The sequence below is a fragment of the Semicossyphus pulcher genome, unplaced genomic scaffold, assembly GCF_022749685.1.
Source record: "Semicossyphus pulcher isolate SPU_LCO1_2020_fin unplaced genomic scaffold, fSemPul1.0.p SCAF_2, whole genome shotgun sequence".
Lineage (NCBI taxonomy): Eukaryota > Metazoa > Chordata > Actinopteri > Labriformes > Labridae > Semicossyphus > Semicossyphus pulcher.
In genome coordinates, this window is record NW_027211693.1 from 21,538,195 (window position 1) to 21,548,522 (window position 10,328).

The following is a 10,328-nucleotide window of genomic DNA, read 5'->3' on the forward strand; positions in this document are numbered from 1 at the left end:
ACTCCGGTTGGATGTGGAACTTGATTAATTTAGCCAAAAAGAGAGACCCAGATGTCACAGGAGGACGTTTTCCAACGGGACCGGATTGTGGTGTGAGATTCATGAATTGGAATTACTTTTTATATCTAGTTGAAAACACATCTTACAAAACAGTTTGAGATAGATTTTTGAAACCTTTTCCCACACTTGGTGGTAACTTGAACGCTTCATTACTGAGCAATAATCTAGTGAATTGTAACAAGCAATTAAGAATGAAACTGTGCTAAGTAAATATAAATGACCCAAAGTTTACTTTTTGTGCATGATGGCAGAAACATACACTAAGACCTTGAGATATGACTTCATTATCAGTGCTATCAGTCCACTGGAGCTGTTTGCTCATTTGAGGGGAGTAGAGACGTGGTACTCTCAGGCCAAGTGCATTATTTTTACCTCAGGAACAGCGTGTCCTGCTCACTGCTTTTTCTCCCCCATGATGTAAGAGGGAGAATATCGTGCATTGTTTGTGTCCTGTGCCAAGTACATTGTTCTGAGGTGTGTGAAAGGTCTGTCTCCAGAACCACTGATGGAGCTCCACCATACTTCTAGGATAAATCTTAATAAGGAAAGTGAAACAGCAGGTCTTCCGCCTCCTTCATTAGCACCACTGAGGTGTACTTTATCAAAGTCCTGTGAATCTGCTCAGAGGCCAACAGAGCAGACTGTGGTTGTACTGAGCAGCCTCCAGGTGTGAATGTCAGTAGCTGTGTGAGTGTAGTCAGGGTGTTCCTGCAAATGAGGTTTGTGCTCTCAGAAATACTCTCAGTAAAGTTTTTTTCATTTTCCTTTTTAATGTAGCCACTTATGCGGTGCAGAAAACAAAACAATTATCATACGTGACCTTTTAACCTTTAAGTGCTCAATTTGGTCTCCAGCTGAATACGACTGTAGGTCACAGGGACCAGGACCCAGTCATCAACCACATGCAGTTAGCACAGTGAATCATTTTTAATACAGTCTTTGTCATGCAGTTTTTTACAGGGTCTTTACTGTTGGGAGAAAAAAGAGGCCAAGCCAAATATATGCAAATTTCAGGCCACTGCCCCAAAGAGAGAGCCAGTGAAGCCTTTAGAGGTCATTAAACGCCTCGTCGAGTGGTCACAGAACTAGGGTTCACAAGAGGTGAATTATATGGTTAGTTAGAGATGATGGTGTACACGAAGCTGGCCAAAGTCTTCTGTCAGAAAAACTGCAGTGATGAAGAAGTAATGTTTGACACAGGAGGGGAGTCAGATGTGTTCACTGAAACTGCTGTTTATTCATTATCAATCATCTTGTGGTTATCTGAAGAAGCATTAACAAACTAAATGTATAGCTTTTATGATTAATCAAGGAAACAACCAATTTAATAGCACAGAACAGCCTCTGGTGATACAGTTTTTTTTGGGGGGGGGGTTATGCAAATTCCAAGCTTCATATTTCACTCTGTGATACCTGTGGAGTAACTTAGCATAACTTACAGTTAAAAAAACTCCACACAGTCGCCTCTGTCCCTTTAAGAAACCCCGCCCCTAAAAGCCCCACTTTCTCCTGATTGGCCAGCTCTACTGCACATGTCACAAAGTCCAGAGTGTAGAAAAAACTATATGAAACTTGACGAGCCTGGGGATTACTCCAACATACTTTGACCTACAGATTTGAAACTCCATCTGACTGACATCCAACATTGTAAAATTATATATATTTGTCTTAAAATGTGAAACAGCATAATACCCCATCTTTAATTTAATCACAACTTGGAAATCACTGATGAATGTTGAGCACTTACCTCTGGCTTGGCCTTTTCCATGACCAGTATGTTCAATGACAACAGTCTTTTGTGTCCATTTGATGATCAGGCCTAGATTATTTGAGGGCGTTTCAGAGCAGGGAAATGTGCGCAGAGGCTTTGAGCAAACTTTGGAGGAGTTTATATTCTACAGTTATTAGTCATGGTGGGTCTCTGTGGGCTGATTCTAGTGTTATTGGTAAAAACTAAATAAAAAAGTGGAAGGATTGCAGCATTTAGACCTTTCGAAACAACAGTAAGAAAAAGAGGAAATGGCAAAGTGTCAGACTGAGCAACACAGATAAAAGCACCTCCTTTTATTCATTTCAAGCTGAAGGGTGATTACTGAGGAGAGAAAAGTCTCAATCTGTAAAGTCCTCCAGCTTCTGTCACATCAAACGTGACTGACTTTTATTTCCTGTTCCACTCCCACTCGTTTCCCAGGAAGTTGTTCATGCTGAGTGCGTGTGTGGTTTGTGTGTGTGTGTGTGTGTGTGTGTGTGTGTAAACCAAGCCCCCGAGCCGAATTTTCACAGTTTATACCATTTTTTCAAATTGCATTTAAAAGCCGCAGAGAGTCCCATTCAAAACATTATTTTGGGTCGCTTAAAGTGGGCAGGCACGGAGCCAAGAAGATTTATAAGGTCCCATGAGAGCCAAAAATGAAGAGGCCCTAAAATGTCAGTGTGTGGTGGGAGGGAAAGCTTTATTGGTGTTAATGGGCTGCACTCACGTCGCTCAGAATATATCCATGGAGAAATGGTGGTGGTGGCTGGAGGGTATGGGGGTCCGAGGTTGTCGTTTCCAGTTTCTTGGCGGCACTGTTTAAATGTGTGAAATGTGCATACACTCACTGTGTCGGCTCGTGTCTTGGTGGATAACTGATAGTTTTCACGAGGACTCACTCATGATGACATTCTATGAAAACGCTCTCCGCTCCTCTCCCCTTCCTCTTATGCTCTCCTTACCCTCGCACTCGTCTCCTATCAGCCCCCCTCTTTCTCCTCCTCCTCCTCCTCCTCCTCTCTCTCCTCTCTGACTTGAAGTAGATGCAGAGTGAGCAGAATGAATCTATTTTAATTGACAGGTTCCTGTTGCACTGTGGCCTGACTATGTGCAGTGGGTAATGCATGAGGGAGCTACCTGGTTTGGTTTCCAATGAGGAATGGCACCGTCAGGAGCTAATGGTGCTGGAATGTGTGTGTCTGTTTGTGTGCGTGCATGCATATGCTCGTCTCACCCTGCGTCAAGTGGTCACGAGCAGAGCCAATTGTCCATCAGATGACAGCTTGCGTGTCAGAGTCTGTTTATGGACTCGTTTGCTCGCTTTGATTGCGCGCTTCAGCGGGCGGGAGTCATGGACATGAAAACAGGTCGCTTTGTTTCTGGGAATGGTTTCTAAATCATGCTTGTAATTACTGGAAAACAAAGCAGAGATACCAGATGAGTGCATGTGTAAGAGGGGGGATGTACAACATGAAAATGGGATACTAAGATTAGAAGTCGGCTGACTGAGGTTTGAAATTGTTTTTTTGAGTGGATTTTTTTTTTTTTTACAAGTATGTAAGAAGAAACTAATATTTCAGTCAAGATCTATGTAGAAATGAATTCTTTGTTGTGGGATTAGATCTCTGAAACACATCGCACCACTGGGCTGTGCCTTAGAGTAAAAGCAGAGATAACAGGGAGGATTTGCATGAAGCAAAAGCATAAAAGATTCATGCGATAAAGACAGGCTGATAGGCAGAAAGGAATCAGACGCAGCACTCAAAGCCGCCTGCCTCATTTCATGTTGCCATTTTGTACTTTTCTGTGATCCATTTGGTACATATTTGCAGGTGTGGAGATAAGCAGGCGTCAGGTTTCACCAGGCACAGCTGAAACAGGTGATAATGGGCTCTGCTTAAGGCTCTTTTCCGAGCTACAGACACAACGATGACACTCGGCGCCTCGGAGTGATTGTGCCAGCGTGTCATCTGAGCCGCCAGTCGCTCTGCAGGTTGATGTGACAACAACACGGAGTGTGGTTCTCACAAATCATAAACAGCATCTTGGCTGGAAAACAAGTTGAGGTCTCCGGGGTTGTGGTTTTTTGAGCTCGCAGCTGATTGAGACATGAGATATGTGAAGTCAGACAGAGGGGAGGCCAGAGGTGCAGCTATACAGCTGTGAAGGGGCAAAGCTTTAAAGAAGAGAAAAATGGAGGTCGACCACGGGGACATTTTAATGATACACACGGCAGGCTCATCTTTTTTGAGTTTTCTGTCAGGCGTACGACCACCGCTTGCTCTGGGAATTTTTGTTTTAGTACCGCTTTTTATCACCTCCTGTCTTTTAGTCGTCACTTAAGACACATCCACAAACAAACAGAAATCCTGTAAAAGGGAAGGAAAGTGTTTCCTTTTTCCCCAGAGCTCTATGTTTCCATCACATTCATTTTTCAAGCAGTGTGAGATGTGCACGTTTCCTGTGTCGTGCTGTTATGTTCACTCACTCATGGTCAATTTAGAGCTATCTAATCAAACCATGCCGCAGCTCCCACATGGAATTATAACTGATCAAATCAGTTTCCTGTATAAAGTTTGGTTCTACATTTATTACATTGCTGTCTTGAAGGGTCTCGAGAGGATTAAGCAGGGATGGGACCTTCAGGTAAAAGACAGGAGTAAGCCGCCCTCATTAATTGGTTTTGTGACATCTGCAAAATAAGTCTTAAATGCATTTTTTTTAAAGAGGGGTATGATAATTATTGGTGGGAGATATGTGAGGCCCCCTCAGGTTATAACATGTGATAAGGGCCCCTCGATCCTTGTTTTAGTTTGTGTCTCTGCCTTTACCTTCATGATTCACTCACAGCGAGATGTTTTTAGCAAACGTGATGTTGTGCTTATCTCCTGAAATTGGCATTGTTTTGTGTGCATAATTGAACTGTCGACATGTCAGGTAATGTTTCATTAGATCAGGTCGCTTCAATTGGTGAAGCAAGCCCTGTAGCTCAAGCAACGTTAGCTAACGTTAGCTAACAGCAAAGGTAACAGCAGTTTCCCAGCCTTTGCATTAAACAGTTCTGTAAATAAGGAAGGCCTACGATATACTGAGACTCAGTTGAAGCCAGTGGAAAAATAGCTAGTAAAGTTACTAACTTGTAGCTAACTTGTGTAACCGCAAACAGGAAGAGTTTCTAAACGGAGTGGGGACCTGGAAGTGTCTCTGAGAGCGAGAGCGGGGCAAGGAGCAGGTGAGTACAAAATCAATATGTGGCAGTCAGTGTTAATATTGTGGCTAAATAAATCAATGTATGGGAAACACTGCTTTGTAAATAAACAGTATCATGCTGGCATACAATGTAAAATTAATATGAAATACAGTCTTATGCTGCTGCCAGTACTTCACAGTGAAATTCCTCCCAGTGCTGTGTTACCCAGAGTGGCTAAAGCCTGAATGAATAGAAGTATAAAAGTCAACCTTGTGCAAGCTGTAAGGTCCCACTCTGCAGTTTGCTTTAACTGTCCAACAGAAAACAACTCTATACACATGTTTACGTGGTTATATAATGTCCGTCTGAACATCAGCTTCCAGGGTGAAAGTTCAAAGCCTGTTGCACAACCACTGATGTCACCCTGCGCTCGCTCTCACACTCAACGCAGCCACTGGAGGATGGTTTTCCGCTCGCACCGGTTAGAACTCATATGAGTCACCGGCCTACATTTAAACGCTGTCCAAATGAGTTTTGGGGTCACAATGACATCTTCCTCAAACAACTGATTGAAAAACATGAAAAGGTCAGTGAGCCCATCTGACATTTGTTGGATTAGTTGATGCCACGTACTCACAAAAGTTTTTACTTTATATTTGATATATAAAATGTGCATACAACTTCTTTTTTAGATTAAAAGTCAAAGATAGAGCTTTTTTTAATTTCATGGGGCAGCTGTGGCTCAGGGGGAGAGCGGGTTGTCCTCCGATCAGAAAGTTTGGGGTTCGATTCCCAGCTCCTCCAGCCTACATTTCAAAGTGTCCTTGGGCAAGATACTAAACCCCAAATTGCTCTCGTAGGTTGCCTTGTATGACACAAAATAAGTGTATGAATGAATTAATCTGACATGCAGTGTGAAAGCGCCGTGAGTGGTCTGAAGACTAGAAAGGTGCTATGTAAGGGCAGCCTGTTTAACATTTTAAATATCACCATCTGACTGAGAATTTCATGAATTTAATGCAGCATCAGTAAATTCACTAATGAGTACACTACAGTGACAGTGGGCGACTTGCGTGTGTTCCTGTTAAAAGCATTAATTCAGAGGAGTTGTGTGTTTACTCTACAGCAAACTGGCAATGTGCTATCCAGAGAAAACACATCCCTTTTCACACTGACTAAGCACCGTCAACGCTATTGTTTGACAATTCTATGTGTATATAACTCCTATGATGATTTATTCATGCAGAGCTGCAGTATTGACGCAACCTTCATGGCATACCAGTCGCATATGAAATCACGCGTGTGAGTGAAAATGACACCAGGAATCATAACACAGTGTATGGCTTTATGCTGCCGACTGAGAAAATGGAATTATCCTGCCTCCATTGGCAGTGTCATATGGGACTTAAAGAAATGATATCCCATTAAAAAAGAACAGCAGAGGCTTAACACCTGACTCCCAATCTGTCACTGACTGTGACACGGCTGCACACGCACAGACACACACGGTTTGTTTTGTTATCCTCCACCTCCCTGCCTCCTCCTCTCTGTCAGGCTGCTCTCAGGAGCAGCAGTCATCAGTGTTGCAGCGTGTAAGCTGTACACCGTGGCCTGCACTTCACCGTGACGTGACCTTTTCCGCTTCACGGGACAGGGACCGAGCTTCGGTGGCCAGGCCTCCTCCCTCTGGGGCTAAATAATAAGGGACGTGAATATATTTCACCTTTCTCTCTTTACCCACACGCTCGACACAAAGACAACTGTTTCAGTGACGGATGGAATCTCTTCCATTTCCTTGTTACGGGCACTGACAGCTACAGTGGAGAATGGGAATTTAAATAATGAGCTCCAAAATAAAGTGCAATGCTTTTCAGAACTTGTGAAAAAAGGTGTCTAAAATACAGTAACAGCAGACTGACAGGTACACAGGGTTTTATCCTCAGCAGTGGATAAAGTACATGTCTAGTGCTACTTGAGCTCCAGTAAATAAGCTTGGCTTATATTGTCAATGCTGAACCAAGGACGAGGACTCAAAAGCAGACTCAGAGAGAGGATGTTAAAAACAAAGTCTGTTTAATCACAAGCAAAGGTCGATACACAGGAAGGCAGTCAAACAGAAAGAGGTATCCAAATCCACAAACAGCAAAACAAAGTCAAAAAAACACAACAAATAAGGTCAAATCAACCAAACTGTAAACAGGAAGAAACAAGGCCACTGAGTAGAGACGATAACACCCTTTTACACCGACAGTTCAAGGCGGGATTATTACGCCTACGTCTGTTACGTCTCGTCTTTTATGTTAGATGTACGGAGGAGGAATGGTGGGACGCCTTTTGCCACTGTAAAATGGCAAAGGCGACGTAGTGATGGAGCTTTGTTACGGCCCTGTGGCGCAACCGCAATGCAAAAAGGGCTAATAAGACACAGGGGAAGAACATTAGGGCGGGGCAGGTAATCATACAGGCGGGACGCAGGAGGGCAGGAAGTGGAAGAGCTGCGTCTCAATTCGGTGGTTGCATCCTTTGAAGGATGTGGTCTTCAGAGGATGAGTAATTGCCCCTTTCATTATTTGCTCACTATTTCATTGAGTTGAAACCAAAAACGTTTACATCTAAAAGTGTATTCTTCTGCTTCCGCCTTCTTGTTTGAATTGGCATGTACGAATCACGGCACGACAGAGACCCGATAGATCCTTCGTCACTCCCGGGAGAATCAGGAACGCATTTGTGGCATCTAATGAGCCTTCCAAATGGGACCGCCTTTTGCGCGCCGCTGTGAGGCAATCAAATGCGGCCTTCAAAGGATGCAGTCCCTGAATTGGGACACAATAAAGGTGAGCATCAAAATAAAACAGGAAACACAAGACATGAAACATAAGGGTAACTAAAGGGAACTTAACGAGCCTGCAGATGTGAGGGAGATTTATGGGCAGAAATGGGATACAGTATTTATTTACATTTGTGCATGATATTCCTTAAAGTTCAATTATTATGTTGTTGTTACCCTTCATATCTACAGATGTTTCTACAGTAGCACAGAATGGACACATTAAACAATTCAACACAGGCTCTTATTCTGTCATATTACAGCAAACACAGTGTGGCTTCAGTTGCATGCTCTCCCTTTGTTTGAAGTTTCCACCAGGTGCTTTCTTACTTGAACTTTGTGTCCTTAAAGTTTCTTTGATTAGTATTTTTTATTCTAACAAATTACTCGAGGCCAAACAACAAGCAACAGACACAAAAGTTAGCAACAAGCTGGTGCAATTAAAAACTGTTGTTGACCAAACTCAACTCCCATGTCTCCTACTGTCTTTGTGTGCAGCTTTCTATGCTGAAATTCTACCCCACACCAGATTTTCCTTGTGATAGTTGGATAAAAACACATTAATATAAGAGCTAACAATGTATAAACTTGATAGAAATTTCAGTAAAATTACTCCAAACTAATTGCGGAGCAGTGTGCCTCGAGTTGTAGTGCCCTGAAGCAGTTTCCCCTCTTCTGCCTGATGGTCTTCCAACCTCCCCTCTCGCCTCAGAGGAAACCCAGAGGCTATGATTATTATGTTTTCCCACTGCACACATACACAGAGCTGACATGCCCGTTTGTCCCCTCTGAATTGTGTGAACTGCGCGCACCAGACGCCGGACGGTAGCTCGGAGGCTGCAGCAGCATTAGCATGTCCGTGTGGGAGAGCTGTCAGGATGAGGAGGAGGCCACGTTGTTGATCTGAGCCCCGCTCTGCTCCCTCCTGCTCCGCTCCACCAGCTGCTTTGTGTCTCTGCTCACCTCCGCTTCTGTCACCGACATGCAGACTGATCGCTGAGAGACTGACGTGCAGAAAGACTGAGATTAAAACGTGTTCATGACTCAGTATATCTTTGCATGTTTCTGCACACACACAATTTTTTAAAATAGTATGTCACAGTTTTTAGAAGTGTTGATTGGTTAACAGTTTCACCCTTTAATAACACTATTTCCTGTGCAGCTTGTTTGGTATCTTCCTTATGCAGTTGCATACTGTGCAGTTGAGAACACAGATGAAAAGCTAGTGCAATATATACAGTCACTTACTTATGTTTGTAGGAAAGTTTCTCCTCACAGAGCTTTGCCATCTATATGCCTTATTATAACTCTTGTCACGATGCCAGCCCAGCTAGACCAGGTGTGAGTGTGTTTTATGTTTAATATAAAGTCTCCTTTTCAGTATGAATGTGTGTTTATGGAGTCTTTGGGTTTTCTCTCTCTCTGTAGTTGGCTCTGTAGTAGGAGTAGCGCACCTGTGGGCAGTTTGTCATCAGTGGACTCCTGCTGAGGGCACACCTGAGGGGTGTACCACAAAGGTAAGCCGGGTCTGTTGAGCCCTGTAGTGTTTTCTCAGAGCTCGCTCATAACCAGGCACCACGGCAACTTACTCTGCACTTCTTACCTGGTCGGGGCCAGGTTGTGTTCAGAGTTTCAGCTTTAATTCAACCATCAAGTGCTGTCCTTTTACTAATTCTTTTCTGGGCGACATTCCCCGTCGGCAATATATATATATTCTGAGATGAAGGAGCACGTTTAAAAATTGAGCCGTGATGTTAAGTTAGAAACGCCACAGAACACAGCCGTACAGCTGCAGTAGCACAAACTGTATCCTGTCTCATGAACCAACATGCATTCACTTAGAGATGCATCGGACAACAGACAGCGATGAACATGTTTGGCGTGTGCGGTTTAGCTAGTGGTTAGCGATAAACCCAAAACTTCATTTTTGCTGCATTGTTTTCTGTCCAGTTAACAACTTGAGTGAAAGAACAATGAAGGCACAGCAGCTGCTGACACTGTAGATTACCTTTTCATGCTTGGTCCTGATTTCCTGCAAAGTCCGCTGCACACTTCTGGTTTTGCAACTACAGCGACGATTATGAAACTGATCTGGTTAGTCAGTTGGTTTGTTAAAACCAATACAATTTAAAGGCAATTCCAAAAACATACTTTCCCTCCCCTTCAGAGGACTTGTTCCCAGCATCGTTTGAAAACAACAAAACCCTCCAGCACAAGTGATGAAAGGTAGCACAGACTGTCCCAAAGGTAAGAAAACAAGAACCTGTTGTGTCTGAGGTTTGAATCAGAGCAGATGCCGGCTTAGCTGGAGTGCTGAGGAAAAACAGGCAGCCTGGCCAACAACACCAATAACTAATTGCCAAAATGCTTGAAACCTGTGACACTTGGGCCCCTTTATAGAGCATTAAACAGGATCATTTAGAAGCAGGAACATCTGGAGATGCTTTAGGCATGATAAGGATTTCTGTTTGAGGGCCAGTAAACACCCCATCAGTGAG